General features: G+C 41.6%; 1 protein-coding gene across 1 annotated transcript in view; it reads right to left on the reverse strand.

The window, feature by feature from the left end:
- ELL2 (elongation factor for RNA polymerase II 2) overlaps positions 1–15,719 on the reverse strand; it is a 111,397-nt gene that overhangs the window by 95,312 nt on the left and 366 nt on the right. The gene's annotated exons all lie outside the window — the stretch shown is intronic.

Consider the following 15,719-nt stretch of genomic DNA (forward strand, 5'->3'; position numbering starts at 1 on the left):
TCTTACCTTTAACATGATAAACACGGGCTCTTCCAATTTTCTGAAGAAAGTAAGTTGCTGAAAGTGTATTTGGAGAAGATTGTAAAATAGTGGTGGAGAAAGGGGGCCTGCAGATGGCATAGCCATTACATTGCTGGACTCCCATATGGCTGACTGCGGTTTGAGTTCCAGATCTGGTGGCTTGAAAACCATGCTGCACACATGTGTGTGCATGCCCAAGACCCTGGAAGGAAAATGGAGAAGGGTCTGTGGCATGGCCATCCTCCCTGAGGGGTGATTTCTCACTTCCCCTCTCACTGTCTCTGTCTTTTTCTGGCAAATGCATGTGCCCTAAGGTAAAAAATCCTCTTTAAAAAAAAAAAAATAGATGGAGGGAGGTAGATTGAGGACGAGCAGGATGAGGGAAATGGACTAAAGAATAGTTTCAGCAGATGTTTTAGAAACACTCTGGAAGTTGCAGTGAACGCCTAAATTAGTATGACTGCATCTGAAGCCAAAAAAGAGACGAAGACAGAGAAGATATTCCCAAGGAAAATGATAAGATGTGCTGAAAGCCTGAATGTCAGAAACCAAGGAAAAACGATTATAACAGAAATCCCTGTCATCAACTCTGGCCAGTCTGCCCCAGACTCTCTCAAATTAAGCTCTTTCTCTGCTCTGAAAGCCGTTATCACCTCGAACCTAGATAAAGGCCTTCCTTGCTTTAAGTCCTTCCAAATTATCCAAATAGCTAGAAGAAATCTCTTAGACACCAGTCTCAGCACGCGGCCTGCAGTGGGTTTGTTCCCACTGTCTATCAAAGCTAGGCAAGCCCTTCCACAGAAAACATTCCCTTCATTACAGGACCAACCAATTTCATCGTCCACTTCCCTCCCACAGTGACTCCGCCATGTCAACATTTTCTGGTTTGTTTTGCCTTTCCTCTCTCTTTCTATCTCCTTTCTGTTCCTTCAACTTGGCATAACTTCCAAAACGTTACTTTTGCCAATCCATACTTCTTGCTTATTTAACTTTCAAGTTCAAGATGAACTCCCTTGGCTAGGCCTTCCTTGGTTAAAGGAGGAGTCCGAGAATGTCTTCATATCTTCGAGGACAAAAGCAAGTACAGTTGAAATAGGAGGTGTAAAGCAAGAAGTGGTATGTACCTGGAGAATGAGTGCCTAAGGGGATGGATATCAAGAAAACAAAACAAAACAAAACAAAACAACTATGTATGGATTTAAAAATGTTCTACCAAAATAAATCTGAACTTTAATTCCATTTCCATAAACTTTCTGAAGCCCCCATTATATTCACATCTTAAATAAACCTCCTAAAACCAGCATTGAGTGGTAAAAGGGGATCATTATCCTCCACTGCAGAGGAAAAATAATTAATGAATTTCTAAGAGGAAGAGTACACTGGTCAGGATCACAGAACTGGTCATTAGCAGAGCTGGCCATTAAATCCAGTCTTCTAAATTCCTGATACAGTATCCTTTCTTCTCTTGCTTCTGTAATAGGTTACCTCTAGTGCTGGATAGTTAAAAAACCTAAAATGCTTCCCTATTCTTTTAGCCTTTTGTTTTCAAGGAATTGAACTTCATAAAATCACTACAATTTCCAATGTTCAGTTAGTAATTAAAATTGAAAAAAATTTTTTATAAGGGCCATGTATGATAAATGAACACAAAAAATATTTGCTTACCACTTTCATTTAGAAAATAATAAAATCCTCATCTACAGAATAGCTGTGTCTTCTTATACAAACAGGACAAACCAAGTTCACATTACTGAAAAACTCTTTTAGGTATTAGACATCCATGAAATCACTTAAGAGAATCTCAAATGCTTCACTAATTTTAATCTCAACTTTAGACAAGATGCTGTAGGCTACAGTAGTGGAATATTTTTAAAAATGCCACAGGAGATAGCTAGACTCCTATACCACTAATTATGCATCTGACCACTGCATTAATAAGATAGCTAGTTACCAGGAACAGTAAGCTCTATAAGTCAATACCATTATAAGCAAATGTCTCAAGTATGTTTGTTTCTCGTCAAATGTTTTTTAGCCTAGTTTTAACTGTACAAGTATGAGCTCATTGTATCTTTAAAAACTTATGAATTACAGTGCCATTACAAATGATTTTCAGCAGGCCTTCAATTTTTGCTTTTTAGTTTGTTTGTTTTTAAATGTGTCAGAGGGTGCATGTGATCACTGGAAAGGAACAGGGAGACAGAGAAACTGAGAAAGCACCTCATGGGGCGTGGTTTGCCATAACTGCTTCTCAATTTCTCCACCCTGTTAGGATTTTGGGTATGTAAGCACACAGGCACACACATGCACCTGGTATGTTTCTCCAGCCCCAAGGTCCACAACTTGAATTGTGGGGTGGGCTACATGGATCTGGCTCACTTAACCACCAGGCCACAGGATAGCCCGCTTTTTTGTTTTAATTAGAAAATCAAGTAACTCTAGGATTTAATGAAACAGTATTTAAGCTATAAGACAGTTATCTGGTGACTATATCCAGCCAAGAAACATAACAGCATTTTGGAAGTAACTAGAGAAACTCCTTTTGACAAAATGCTTCAACAACCTCATGAAGGCGGTGGTTGGCAGTCAACAGTCTGTTAAACTCTTAGTAGTTTCACTGTTTTTAGAGCTCCTTGAATTAACCCTCCATATTTCCTATGAGATGTAGGGCATTTTTAAGCACAGAAGTGTAGGCAATACTGTAATACCATAGGTTTGGTTACGCTCTTGACATTTGTCATTAAAAGCCAATGCTACTGCAAAAACTTTGCTCTATCACCAAGGAGATCTATGTCCACTTCTTTTCTGGGACTATTCCCCATAATATGTGAGGAATATGTAATTTATTAATTTCTTTTAATGTGTGTGAGAAACTGTGTGGACTCATGAGAAAAAGACAGAGAGAGAAGAGGAGAAAAATACCCCGAGTGGGGAATGGTCACGCCACAATCCTTTCTTCTCCATTTCTCTCTCTTTTCAGGGTTTTGGCCATGCATGCGTGCACACATGCACATATGCCTCGAGTGTTTCTCAAGCCCTTGGGTCTAGGACTCAAACTGTACCAGACCACGGAGTTGGTCATTATTAAGTAATTTTACTACATGATATTAATTAGTGATGATTCTTTTAGGGTGAGAAAGAAAGAGTTGAATAAGAAAATATTATTTATCCTATAAAGGTAGTTTCTAACCATCTGTCGATAATTTATATATTACACATGAAAACAAAGTAAATCTATGGTTATTTTCACCTTATCAAACAACACTGGTTTTGGTGTTGTGAATACACGAACATTTAGATATAGCATTCTGGGCCTAGAAAACACTTTTTCTAAGAAACATTATAGTAGCAACTGCTTTAACTGAGATTGTTTTAAGAAATAACTAGAGCTAACTAGTTAAAATTTACTGAGTGCTTAAAAATGTTGCAGTTTGAGTCCTGGACCTGGTGGCTTGCTTTTTCTGTCTTTCTCTGGTGAGTACATGTGCCCAGTAGCAAATTAAAAAAAAAAAAAAAAAAAAAAGAAAGAAAAAATAGAATTAAGTAAAATAATTCTTTTAAAAAAATTATCTTATTCACCACTAGCCCTTTTTCTGTCCCTCTCCAAAAAACAGCTATATAAAATTTAGATTTAGGACTAGACAATGGTATAGAGTTCAAAAGTGATGCTCTGCAAGACATGAGGCTTCAGGCTAGTGACTAGTGATCTCTCTGAGCACATGAGGGACATTTGTTCCCATGATATAGGGTAGAGACTGGGATGGGGGCGGGAGGGGAGAGGAAATCATGGCATCAAGGCCCTGTTTGGGTACTAATGCTCTTTTTCTCTGTCTCTCTGACTCATGGAATGCATTTTAAAAACAAGCTCGTACCAGCAGTTAGCATAATGGCTATGTCGCTGGACTTCCATGTAGTCAACCACAGTTCGCGTCCCAGACCTGGCGGCTTAAACTCACGCTGGGTACGTGTGCATGTGTACCCAAGATCCCAAGAGGAGAATGGAGGAGAAGGGACTGCGGCATGGCCATCCCCACTGGGGGGTGATTTCTTGCGTTCTGTCTCTCTTTGTTTTTCTGGCGAGCGCATGTGCCCTATAGCAAAAACCTCTCAACAAAACAAACAAACAAAAACAAAACAAAAACAAAACAAAAAACAAGCTCTTTTTTTTTTAAATTTGGAAATGAAAGTGGTTTACGTAAGCCAGGACTTGAAATGAATGGTATAGAGTAGCAAACCTCTGGTTTCCCAGACATGTGCTCATTCAGAAATATAAACTTAAAAAAAAAAATTTTAAAAACCTAAAAGCTAGAGAATGAAAAAATAAAATCTTTTTTTTTTTTTTTCAATTTTTTACTATGGCTTAGGAACAGTATCAGGCAATTAGGATTTTGCTTTCATTTGCACAAGTAAATACTAAAAAGTGAATACAGTTTTTCTAGTGATACAATTTATATAAAATAGCCTCTTTCTTTCCTAAAAGAAAACTTGTGGTTGGGTCAGCAAGTGGTGTGGAGATTAAGACAGCTGGGTCCCAGATGGTCACCTGTGCGGTTCAAGTCCTCCTGGACCCGATGGCTTTAAAAACAGCTAGACCAGTGTGCATGTGTGTCCAAAATCTCTAGAGGAGAATGGAGGTGACAGGATTGTGGCTTGGCCGTCCCTCCTGGAGGGTGATTTCTCACTTTCTCACTCTCTCTCTCTCTCTCTCTCTCTCTCTCTCTGGTGAGTGCATGTGCCCTATAGCAACAAACTAAAAAATAAAAACAAAAGAAGTTAAAAAACTAAAACAACCACCAATAAACTTCTGATATTTTTATTTAAAGAGTCACTTTTGTCTTTGTTCTTTATAACATCAATTGATAGAAAATTGAAAAACTACCTAATAATTATAAACTGAAACCACAGTAATAAAAATATCTAGGCAGAAAAAGAAGAAAGAATACTGGAGTAGACTGGCCCCGTTGTGCAGTGGTTAAATGGGTGCATTGGGAACTGGATCCCACGCAGCTAGACCGTGGAAAACATTCCAGGCACATGTGCAAGTGTACCTAAAATCCTGACAGGAAGGAGAAATGGAGGAAAAGGGATTGTGGCATGGCCCTACCCCATTGCAGGGTTCTTTCTCTCTTTTTCTGGAGGGCTCATATACTCTTGGGCCATTAAAACAAACAAACAAAAAAAACAAAAAAACAACAAAACAAGAAGAAGAAAAAGAAAAAAGAATAAAATTGGAACTAAAGCAAGCACTAGCAGAAGCTGATCCTGAAGAAATCAAACATACTCAGCTCTTGTTAAAGCCAGTAATATGCTTACTATGATACATGATGTGAAATGTAGGCACACTCTAAAATTACTTTAAAAAGTGGTATCTCCTTCTTTGCCTTATTAGATGCCAAAAACACTCACTAAAGCTTTGAAAAACCAATCTAGTATTTTGTTTTGTGATTCAATATAACCTTAGATGTAGGAAAACTTTTTTTGCAGATTTAGAAAAATCAGATTAAAGAGCATATGGATAAAGTATAATTTCTATTGAGCCACTACAACACAGAGAGACATGAAATAGAAAAGAGATTACCAAAACAGCAGGAAGAAGAGGGTGAAAAATCAAATCTATTTAACATAATCCTTGTTTTGAAAGGTCACTTCTGGAAAACTGTACCTATCTGACACAGGTCAAATAAAAAAAAAGGTTTCTTACATCTTAGGATTTCAAAAAGCTCTTAAAAGAACACAGAGGGAAAAAAGAAATCTAAACTGAACCAACAAGAAAGTTATTTACTGTGACTCAACCTTTAAATCAACAAAACTTGAAACCTAATAAATACTCTATTTTTTTCCAAGAGCTTAATGTGGGCCCTGTGAGTGTATAATCATACAAAGCTTACCTGCCAAATGTGACTATAAATGCAAATAAAGATTTCTTCTCTGGGATTATGAACTAGAGCAGTAGTATAAGGAGAAGTGGTAAGAATAAATTTAGATTAAAATATAGAAATTATTTTTTAAAAACTAGAAATTAAAAAATATAGCATCTAAAACATTTTCTAAGGGAGCTACTAGGGGGCTTGAAGCTGGGGAGCGACATGGTCATAGTTAATGTTTAAAAAGATCACTCTGGTTGCTGGGTGCACTTGGCTATGGGGGCAAGAGTGGAAACTTGAAGGGTAGACAGAGGTCCATTGTGGTGATCCTGAAGAGAGAAAATATGGCCGGGACTGGAACACTGAAAATGACTAATGTCAGATTCTGGGTATTTTGAAGATTGATAGAATTTGATGATGGATCAAATATATCAAAAAGAAAGGAGACAAATCAATAATTTCGTGTCGATTTCTAGGCATGTGGTGGAGAATGCTGCTAATTCCTGAGATGGGGAACACTTAGCTAGATGTAAGTTTGAGGAGTAAAATAGAAAGTCATGCTTGTGGGCCAGGCTGGGAGCCTTTGTGGTTAAGGGAGCCAGATCCCACAAGGCTGAATACACAGTTAGAATCGCAGACCTGGCAGCTTGAAAAACACAGGGATGCATGTGTGTGTGTACACAGAATCCCGAAAGGATGAGAAAATGGAAGCAAAGGAATGAGGCTTGATCACACCTCACTGTGGGTGCCTTTTCTCTGTCCCTCTGTCTCTGTCTCTCTCTGGCAAGTGCATGTGCCCTCTGGTAAATTGGAAAAAGAAAAAGTTAGGTTTGGACATGTTAAGTTTGAGACTGTCCACTAAACTCTGATAACGGAGACTGAATAGTGGCACAGAGGAGAAAAGCAATACTCTTCAAGGCACACCCACACAGGAAGGTGACTGGTTTGCATCTGGAGATCTCCCTGAGTACATTCTTCTTTTCCTGTCTCTTTCACATATGGAATAAATAAATAAGCTTTAAAAAAAAGAAAATAAAAAACTTTGATGAGGAGGTAATGTTCTGGAAATAAATACCTGGTGCTGGAGAAAAGGCCAGATGTGGAGATAAATATTTGGGAGTCATTAACATATAGATGACATTTAAATCTAATAGAACAGACACGCTCCCCTAATGAGAGCCAGTAAGAAAGCCAGCATTTCCAACATTCGGAGGCCAGTCAAGCAGAGGATAGCCAGCAAAGAAGACTGAGAAAGAACAGACAAGGAGGCAGGAAGAATCAGGATTGTTTCTAAAAAGGAGTGGTCAACAGGATGGAATCCTGCTAAGGTTGGTGGGATGGGAACAGAGAGACAACCACTGGACTTGGCTATAAGGACTCTGTCGATGTAATCTCAGGGACGTGGCAGAGACAGCCCACTGAGCAGAAAGTAGCAGGTGAAGAAGACGCTGCTTCTCAGATATGTCCTCAAACATAACCTCTCTTTTTGGTGTTCTCTTTAAACACTAACTTTACTGCATTTATATATATATTTTTAAGAGAGATATTTTTGGTATAGAATGCATGCACCTGCCAGAGAGATAGAGTGAGACAGAGGGACAGAAAGCAAGACATCGTGCCTCGAGGGGATGGCCACATCATAATCCCCTCTCCTTTAGCCTCTTCTCGGGATCTTGAGCATGCATGCACATGTGCCTGGTATGAATTTCAAGCCACTGGGTCTGGGACTCGAACTGCAGTCACCCATGTTGGAGTCCAGAACCTTAACCACTATGCCACCTGCTGGTTCCAATAAATGTTATCTTAAAACTATGTTAATACTTAACTTCAGGGTAAGCATGTTGAGATCCTAAACTATTTCAGGGAATGAATCTTATGGGCAGTCTTATTTCATCTTCACAGAAGCTTACTGTTCAGTGAAAAGTCCTCCACTCTAGATGCCTCCATGGGTCATGAACCAAATGTTATACCATTACAATACATACGTACAATAAAACTTTTACATGTATTCATGATTTTTTTTTTAAATAAGGAACTGTCAAACAAACAAAAAATAAATAAGGGAATCAACCCATCAAAATGGAAATAGAGATAATCTGGAAGTGAAAACCCTGACTCAAAGCCTTTAGGAGTTATGCTATTTCAAAATGATACTTGCAATGTAAATCAAGGCACATTATACATTTCAATAATTAGTAGGGACAGAAATCACAGAAGGTCTGGTTTTCATACTAAAATCAAATTAGATTTTCATATTATCTGTACTCTATGATGGCCTGAAGTGCAATTTATAAAGGAGGATATTCAATAAAGGAAGTCCATAAAAACACAAACAAAATTTAAAAGGGCCTACTCAAAACCAAATTTTTTTCCAAGTGATTTCGCTGTCCTCTAAAACATTGACAATCTCCAAAATTTTTATCCCAATGGAAATGTTTATACAAGACACATAAGCACGATAGCACTGTTTTATATATTGGTCTGTATTGGACTCCCAAATATATTTTTCAAATAGAAAACATTTCATCAAACCTAACTCTCTTCATTCTCAAACAAAAGACTAATCTTTTGTATGTTCACCAAAGTGGTACTAATTATGTTTCTCTCAGCCTCCAACCCAGTCTCCAAATTACTTCTGATTTCCCCTTTTCTACTAAGGGTACCCTTCTAGTGTCAATGGCTAGAAATCTCAATTTATCTTTCGTCTTCAAGATCTGTTGGCTAACTTCTATAGATTTTATTCATCTCTAATGTCTCCCACCAGCACCTTAGTGTAGACCTTAATCATCTCTGACCTGGACCATGCACTTCTTTTCAACTTGTCTATATCCTTCTAGATTCACATTATAGTCATCTTACATATCGAGGCCAGTCTAATCCTAAGACATTGCTGTAATCACCTTAAATTTCTATTCAGTGTTGCTAAGAGATTAAAATCCAAACTTTTTAGTAAGTAATCAACCTGCTCTGACCTGCTTTTCCCCTCTTAAACTAAACTATATTTCTCCTGGAATTTAGGTGAAGCAAAACAGGGTCTTTCTGGTCATTCTCAGAGCCTGTCCTAGCTTTTCTACCATTATTCTTCCCTCACCTGTGCTGTTTCCCCCTGCTTGAGATGTGGTTCCTCTGTTTCCCCCTGCTCGAGATGTGGTTCCTCATCTAGTCTCTGCTAAAGTCCTTTAAGACCTAGGGATTTTTTTAGACCAATTACCTACGGGATCTCCAGGAAGAAAAGAAACTCATCTATGTGTCTTAACAATAGCTAGTTACTATGAAACAAGTAGCCAAACTCCGGGTCTATAGGTCAATTCAAGGTGCTAACTTGATTCATGAATCTCTAAGGAGCATACAGCTTAAGTAATATTATTCTCTCTTCCTAAATCCCATATTTAACTGGCAGACATGGAAATGCTGTTTCACCTTTAGTGGCAGAGTATTAGTTGACACCCTTAAACCAGTTATTCCTGAAGATTTAACATGGCTCTCAAGAGCCATAATGCCACGGAAATTCTAGATAGGCAGGTAAACAGAAAAGAAGCAAGGAGAGGAGAGAAAAAAAGAAAAGAGCAATTCTCTCCGATAAATTTGACCTAAACTATACCATGTTTTCCAACTTTATTTTGGCTGTGAAGATATGGCCATTAATACATCAGCTATACTCTAGAACTGCTTCTTCTAGATTTTTCCATAAGTAATAGGAAATGTTTTATGAAGCTGAGATACACAGGAGAGTCAAATGTGGGGTTATATACATGCTATTTTCTGTACTGAATATCTTTTATACAGAAATACCCACAATACCACATTTTGGGGACATCTTCTCCAACACTACAAATACACATGGCTCAGACTGGCAAATAGGTGGCTGGACTCCAATGCCAGGCTCCTGAGCCTCTTTGTGGCAGAGAAGGATCACTGCAAATTGTAAGAAATGACCCAGTATTGGCTGGATTGAAATTCTCATTTTCCTCCCTCTGTTGGCTTTATCACCAATTACCTAATAAGCCCTATGAACACAGCTTCCTTAAAGTTTTTACAAGTGCAAATGGAGCAAATGGAAAGGCTGAATCTGGTGATTGTCCTTGGTAAGCTTTCCTGTAAATCATTCCAAGAATTCTACGCCCCTTTCCTTTTAAATTCTTTTTTTGAACAAGTTCCAATCTTTCACATATGTTCTTTCTTTCTCCTCCCTACTCTGGTGCCAAGGTTCCCTGTCTATCTTTTTGGGCAATCTGGCTACTACTTTTCTCAGGGAGGAGCACTTTCCTATGGATTAGGCAACTGAGCATTTGAATGAACTTTTCTTTTTTTAGAGAGATTTTTGCTGTAGGGCGTGTGCACTAGCCAGAGACAAGACAGAGAGAGAGAGAGAGAGAGAGAAACACCACCCCACCCCCCCACCCCCCCAGAGAATGGCCATGCTAACAATCCTTTCTCCTCTGTTCTCCTCTCAGGATTTGGGGCACGCACGCACACGTGTCCAGCATGATTTTCAAGCTACCGAGTCTGGGCCCTGACCCATGATCACCATGTGGGAGTCTAGCACCTTAACTGCTACACCCCCTGCTGGCCCCTTGAGCAAACTTTTTAAACACTGGCAGCATAGAGCAAAACTTTGACTTCACTTGCTAAAAAGTATTTTAGGATCAACTGCAGCTGAAGATGGATCTAACTTAAAATTCAATAAGGCTAATTTAAATTAAACCTGGTTACTTTTTAAAGTGGAACAAATGGAATCTGCTACAGTAAGTCTCCCTGTTTTACTTCATAAACATGTCTGACAGTGGGGACGGCTCTGTGCTGGAAGGTCTGGATGTTCAAGTGATGGCCTGAAGAGAACATAGTCTTCTGTGTTTGTAAGGCAGGCCATTGAAAATACATATATGGACAACTGTTTGTGGGTATGCAGAAAAAGGAAGAGAGAGGGAAAAAGCAGGCTATGAGTCTTTTCTGCCTCTTAAACCATAATCAATCAAGTACTGAAAAGTTCACCTGACAGAAGGAAAGACTAAGGTGAGGAAATCACCTACTCTATGATCTGTGGAATCAAGAACTTAAAACAAAGATGAGGCAATACATTAAAGGGAGCTATTATGAAGGACAATAACTTGGAAAAATTAAATAAGGCTTTATGCTTTGGTTAGAAATCATCTAACCAAATAATATATAGAGAGACTGAGCTCTTCATGCAACCTAAATGAAAGTGTATTTGGACAAAATTTTTAAATGCTATCATTTTCCTAGAAGGAACTAATCAAGACAGGAAAATTTATGTCAAGCTAACAGACTTGACAAGAAAATGTGTTAACAGAATCCTACTTACAGGCATCTGCTTTGTGATCTTCAGGAATAGAAAATGAGCCCCTCATGACTATAAACACAGCTATGTAAAAATAAAAAATGTAATGCAATAGTTGCATAAACGTAATATCTGAGCCATCAGCTTTGAAACTTTGTGTTTTAAGAAAAATACTATATTGGCAGGTTCAGCAATGAAAAAAATCCGAAAATAATATGTTGATAAGATTTTTGTTATATAAGTGAATTACTCAAATGCCAAAATAAAGCCAGCTGCATTACTCAGGAAATTAGCTAAAATATATTTTAAGATGTTGGATTTTAATTTTAAATATAGTTTTACATTTGGGAGAGAGATTTAATTACAGTTACATATACTCATTTAAAATATAGAGAGTTTATATAGACTACACAACCACAGACAACAATTAAAAATGACTATAAGTTGCAGTTTGTGATTTTGCTTATTAAGTAACTTGTCCCCTCATTTTAAATAATCTATCTACATTTTTAAAACAGCTTGATAGCCTATATGTCTATATTTGTCTGATTTTTTCTGCAAATTGCAAAAACAACTTTTCAGTTAACACTTTGTATATTATTAATTTGAAACCATTTCTGTCTTCAAATCAAGTGGGGAACACTGTTTTGCAAAGTTCATTATTTAATTCACTAAAGAGAGCATGTGCACATGTGTGAGAGAAAAGTACCCTCAGTAGGGTCTTGTCACACCGCAGTCCCCTGCCCCCAGCCCTCCAGCTCACACAGCTCTTTGGCATGAACACCCAGCATGTTTCAGGTTGACTGGGCAGGATCATTAAACACATGGCAGGCCATGTGGCTTTCAGCACACTTCACTGGACCACGGAGGTCAGGCCAGACAACAACTTGTAGAAAGTACTTACTCCATCTGCAGTTTCCTAAAATTCTTAATTTCTCTGAAGCCTTAGGTCAAATAAATTATTTTAGAAGAGTAAATGCAATGGAAAAAATAATCTGGACAAAAAAGAACTCTCTGGGGTCAGCCAAGTGGCATGGTGGTTGAGGTGGCTGGATTCCACATGGCCGACCACGTGGTTCTAGTTCCAGACCTGGCAGCTTGAAAGACAAGCTGAGAGTGCACGTGTGTGCATATGTGCCCAAAATCCTGAGCAGAGAATGGAGAAGGAACTGTGGTGTAGCCCTCACCCACCCCTTCCCACCCCCCGGGAGGTGATTTCTCACTTTCCCTTTTTCTGTCCTCTCTGGTAAGCTCAAGTGGCCTACAGCAAAACAAAAACAAAAACAAAACAAGACAAGACAAAACAAATAAGCCTGACTTTTAGAAAGTCATTAGGGGAGGAGGAGTAATAGTCATCACTTTGTATAGGCCAAGCTGCTTGGAGGCCTCTTGTCATCAAATACCTAGCAGCCTCCTACATGAGCACAGGAATGGCTTTGGGGTGGGGTGTAGTTTTATATGAGAAATTAAAGCCATTTTTTTCCCCCAAGAGCGAACAGGCTTGACCACAGAATCTTCTTCCCAATTAGTCAACACTTGCCAACTATTCCCAAACAGCAGTTGCAATTTAAAGTCATGAGCCCCAAATCTGATAAAAACGAAGGTGTGAAGGGCCAAGTACATATCTTCTCACTGGAGGACAAAAGCTCAGCCAAATGCCTGCTACTGGTAACTGTCACTGTGCCCATGAGGACACCCTGATCTGGCTGACGGCAGGCACTGAGGACACATCTGTGGGAGTCAGAGCTGAACACACCAGAAGATCCCACAGTAAGTACCAACAGTGCGGTCATCCCAAAAGTTGCTTATTTTTCAGGCTCTTCCAACTTTTCATTCAGTTGGAGCTGACAGTTTCACTCCAGTTTCTGCTAGATTTCCAAGCTCCTTAAAAAGTACTTCCATGGCTGAAGTATCAGAGAGGCCTGAGGACAGGAGCTGGTTAAGTCGGGAACAAGGCAGTGTCCAATTGCAAAAGCCAAGTCAGCTTATTTCTCCCCTCCTCCCCGCTGCATGCCACTGCTGCCACTACCAGTTTTTCAGGAGAAAAGGAATCCTCGGACTAATTCAGTCTGTTTTGCTCTATACTTAGAAAGGCGAGGGGACTTGGAAAAAGTCTTCTCCCTCTCCCTTTGCTGCCACTGTGCAGATGGACCTGACCCATTAATTTGCATGCGCAGAGATGGAAAAAGACAGTAATGATATTAAATAGGCAACGGAAGCAGTCAGGTACAAACAAAGCCAATGACTTTGGTGCCTTTAATTAAAAAACTAAAACTAAAAAAGAAAACAAAATCAAGGATAAAGGGGTGGTTTGGGAGAGGATTTTGATCTCTTGTCACCTAGCAGACAGGTGTATATGAACAGGGGCCTTTGGAACACTCCAGCCTTAATCCCACGCATGAAAACACTAGTGTGTAGGAGGCAGAAATGAAGGCCAAAGGTAGGAAAACAAACAGCATTCCCTTCCTGGGCCCCAGCAGTCATGCAGATCAGTGGGCACTGGGGGCATCTCTGTCACTCCATTCTCCCTGGATACTACCACCTCCATTCCCCAACTGAACCTCCTTACTCACCTCGCCCCACCAAGTGCACAGGGTCAGTCTCACTGTAATCAACTCTACGGTTTCGCCTGTCGTCTCCCCCAGGTGGCTGACCTACTGTCCCAGAGATGCCTCTCCCCACCCACTGTGTGTCAGCCTTCATCTGCTCCTCGGGTCTGTTTCTGACTTGGGGCTGGCCTCCTGATGGCTTCTCCCGCTCTGGGTCTCTGTGTTTTCTCTTCACATCCCCTGACCTACCTTTCTTCTACCACCATTCCTTCCCACGCCCTTCCCTTGGAACAGGCAGGCTTATCTCCCCATCTTGCCAGCCGAGTTTCTCTCCGCTGTTTCTGCTCTGCTGCCTGGGTATCTGGCTTCTCCCATGTGGGCCTCCCACTCAGCACTAGTGTGGGCTCTTCACTGCGGACGCACCTGTCTGGGAGCAGCTCCTGACACACGCATGTCTGCATTTCTGGTCTCTGCCTCCTGCTGCTCTCCTAGCTACACTTGAGATTCTTTCTCCCTGGGATGGAGTGATCTCGTGTGGAAGGGTGTCTTCCTCTCTGTGTATGCACCCTTCCCGCCATCCCCAACCCCACTACACAAAGTCTGTGTTGTTCCTCATATGCTCTGGTGGGAAATCTATGTGTCCGGGTGTGTACACCCAGTTCTGTGGCAGCCCTTCTGAGAGTACGCTCACCTCTGAGTCTCTCCTGCTGTTCACACGTACTCTCTTGTGAGTTCCCAGTGAGCGCACACTGATGTTCGAGGCCTCTCTCAACCAACACTAGTTACGGGTGGCTCAGGCTCACATCCTCTGGGAACCACAGTTCATGCCCCTCCTGTACCTCTGCCTTCCACTCTGTGCATTTAAGGTGCCTAGCACTAGTGGGAGCTCAACAGATGTTAATTCTTTTCTCCACTTTTATCTGAATCATGATGTGAATCTGAGCTTGGTGTCCCTGTGCCTGTCTTATGAGACCAGCTGGAGTGCATTCCCTGATAAGGACTGTGCTCTATATCCCAGGATGCCCCGTGGCATATATCTCTCCCTCTGACTGTCTCTCTCCTCGCCACGGAAAATGTTACAGTCACCCATATGGTAGATTCCTCCCTCAGACAACGTGTCCACCCGTCTCCCATCTACACAGTACTGCATGGCAAACAAACGGCTTCCCTGGTTGCCACGTCTCTGTACGGGTGGCTTTCTCTCCCACTTCTTTTTCAATGCGAGCGTTTCTGGATTTGGACTCCAGCTGCGGCGTTTGTGCGTCTGAGCCTCTCCCTGCACTCGGCACAGTGTGTGTGTCTGTACGTGTCGGCTGTGTTTATGGGTTTCTCTCAGTCGTCTCTGCCCAGGATGCAGGGTATCCCCGCCGCTTGCACAAGCCTTCGGGTTCGCTCACTGTTTCTACACCTCGGCGGGTCGGCCCGAGACGCGCCGCGTCCTTCAGGGTACGCAGGGCGCACGCGAATTTCCCTCCCCAGCACCGCTGTCTCGCTTTCCGATGAGCATTAGGCGTGTGTGTGCTCGGGGCTGTCCCCGGACGCGGGGTTGGTTCGTGTCCATCTCGCGCCGCGCCGGGCGTCTCCGGGAACGGGAAGCACCCGCGCCCTAAGAGTGCCAGGTGTGCCCCACTTCTCCCGTACGCGGAGCGCCAGTGTCCCCGCCTGAGCACACGGCGTGTCCCTCTCTGCGAGCACACCCTGTGCTCCCCGATAACAGGGCGCCCGAGTCCCCATCCCCGAGAGCACTCGCGGTGTCTCCGAGCCCGGGTCCAAGGTGTGTCCCACCCCAGACCCGAGAGCCGGCGTTCTGTGGCTGAGGGTTCCCGGTGCTTTTACGTGACCCCGAAAACACGCCCGGCTTTTGCTGGCAGGTCCTCCGGGGTCTCTCCCCGTTCGACGCGCGTCCCCACCCCCGCGGTGGCAGTGTGGGTCACCTCACTTCTCTCCCCCGGCCTCTTTGGCTCCTTGGAACCGAGCAAGCCAGGAAAC

This window comes from Tupaia chinensis, unplaced genomic scaffold, assembly GCF_000334495.1.
Source record: "Tupaia chinensis unplaced genomic scaffold, TupChi_1.0 Scaffold147554_1, whole genome shotgun sequence".
NCBI lineage: Eukaryota > Metazoa > Chordata > Mammalia > Scandentia > Tupaiidae > Tupaia > Tupaia belangeri.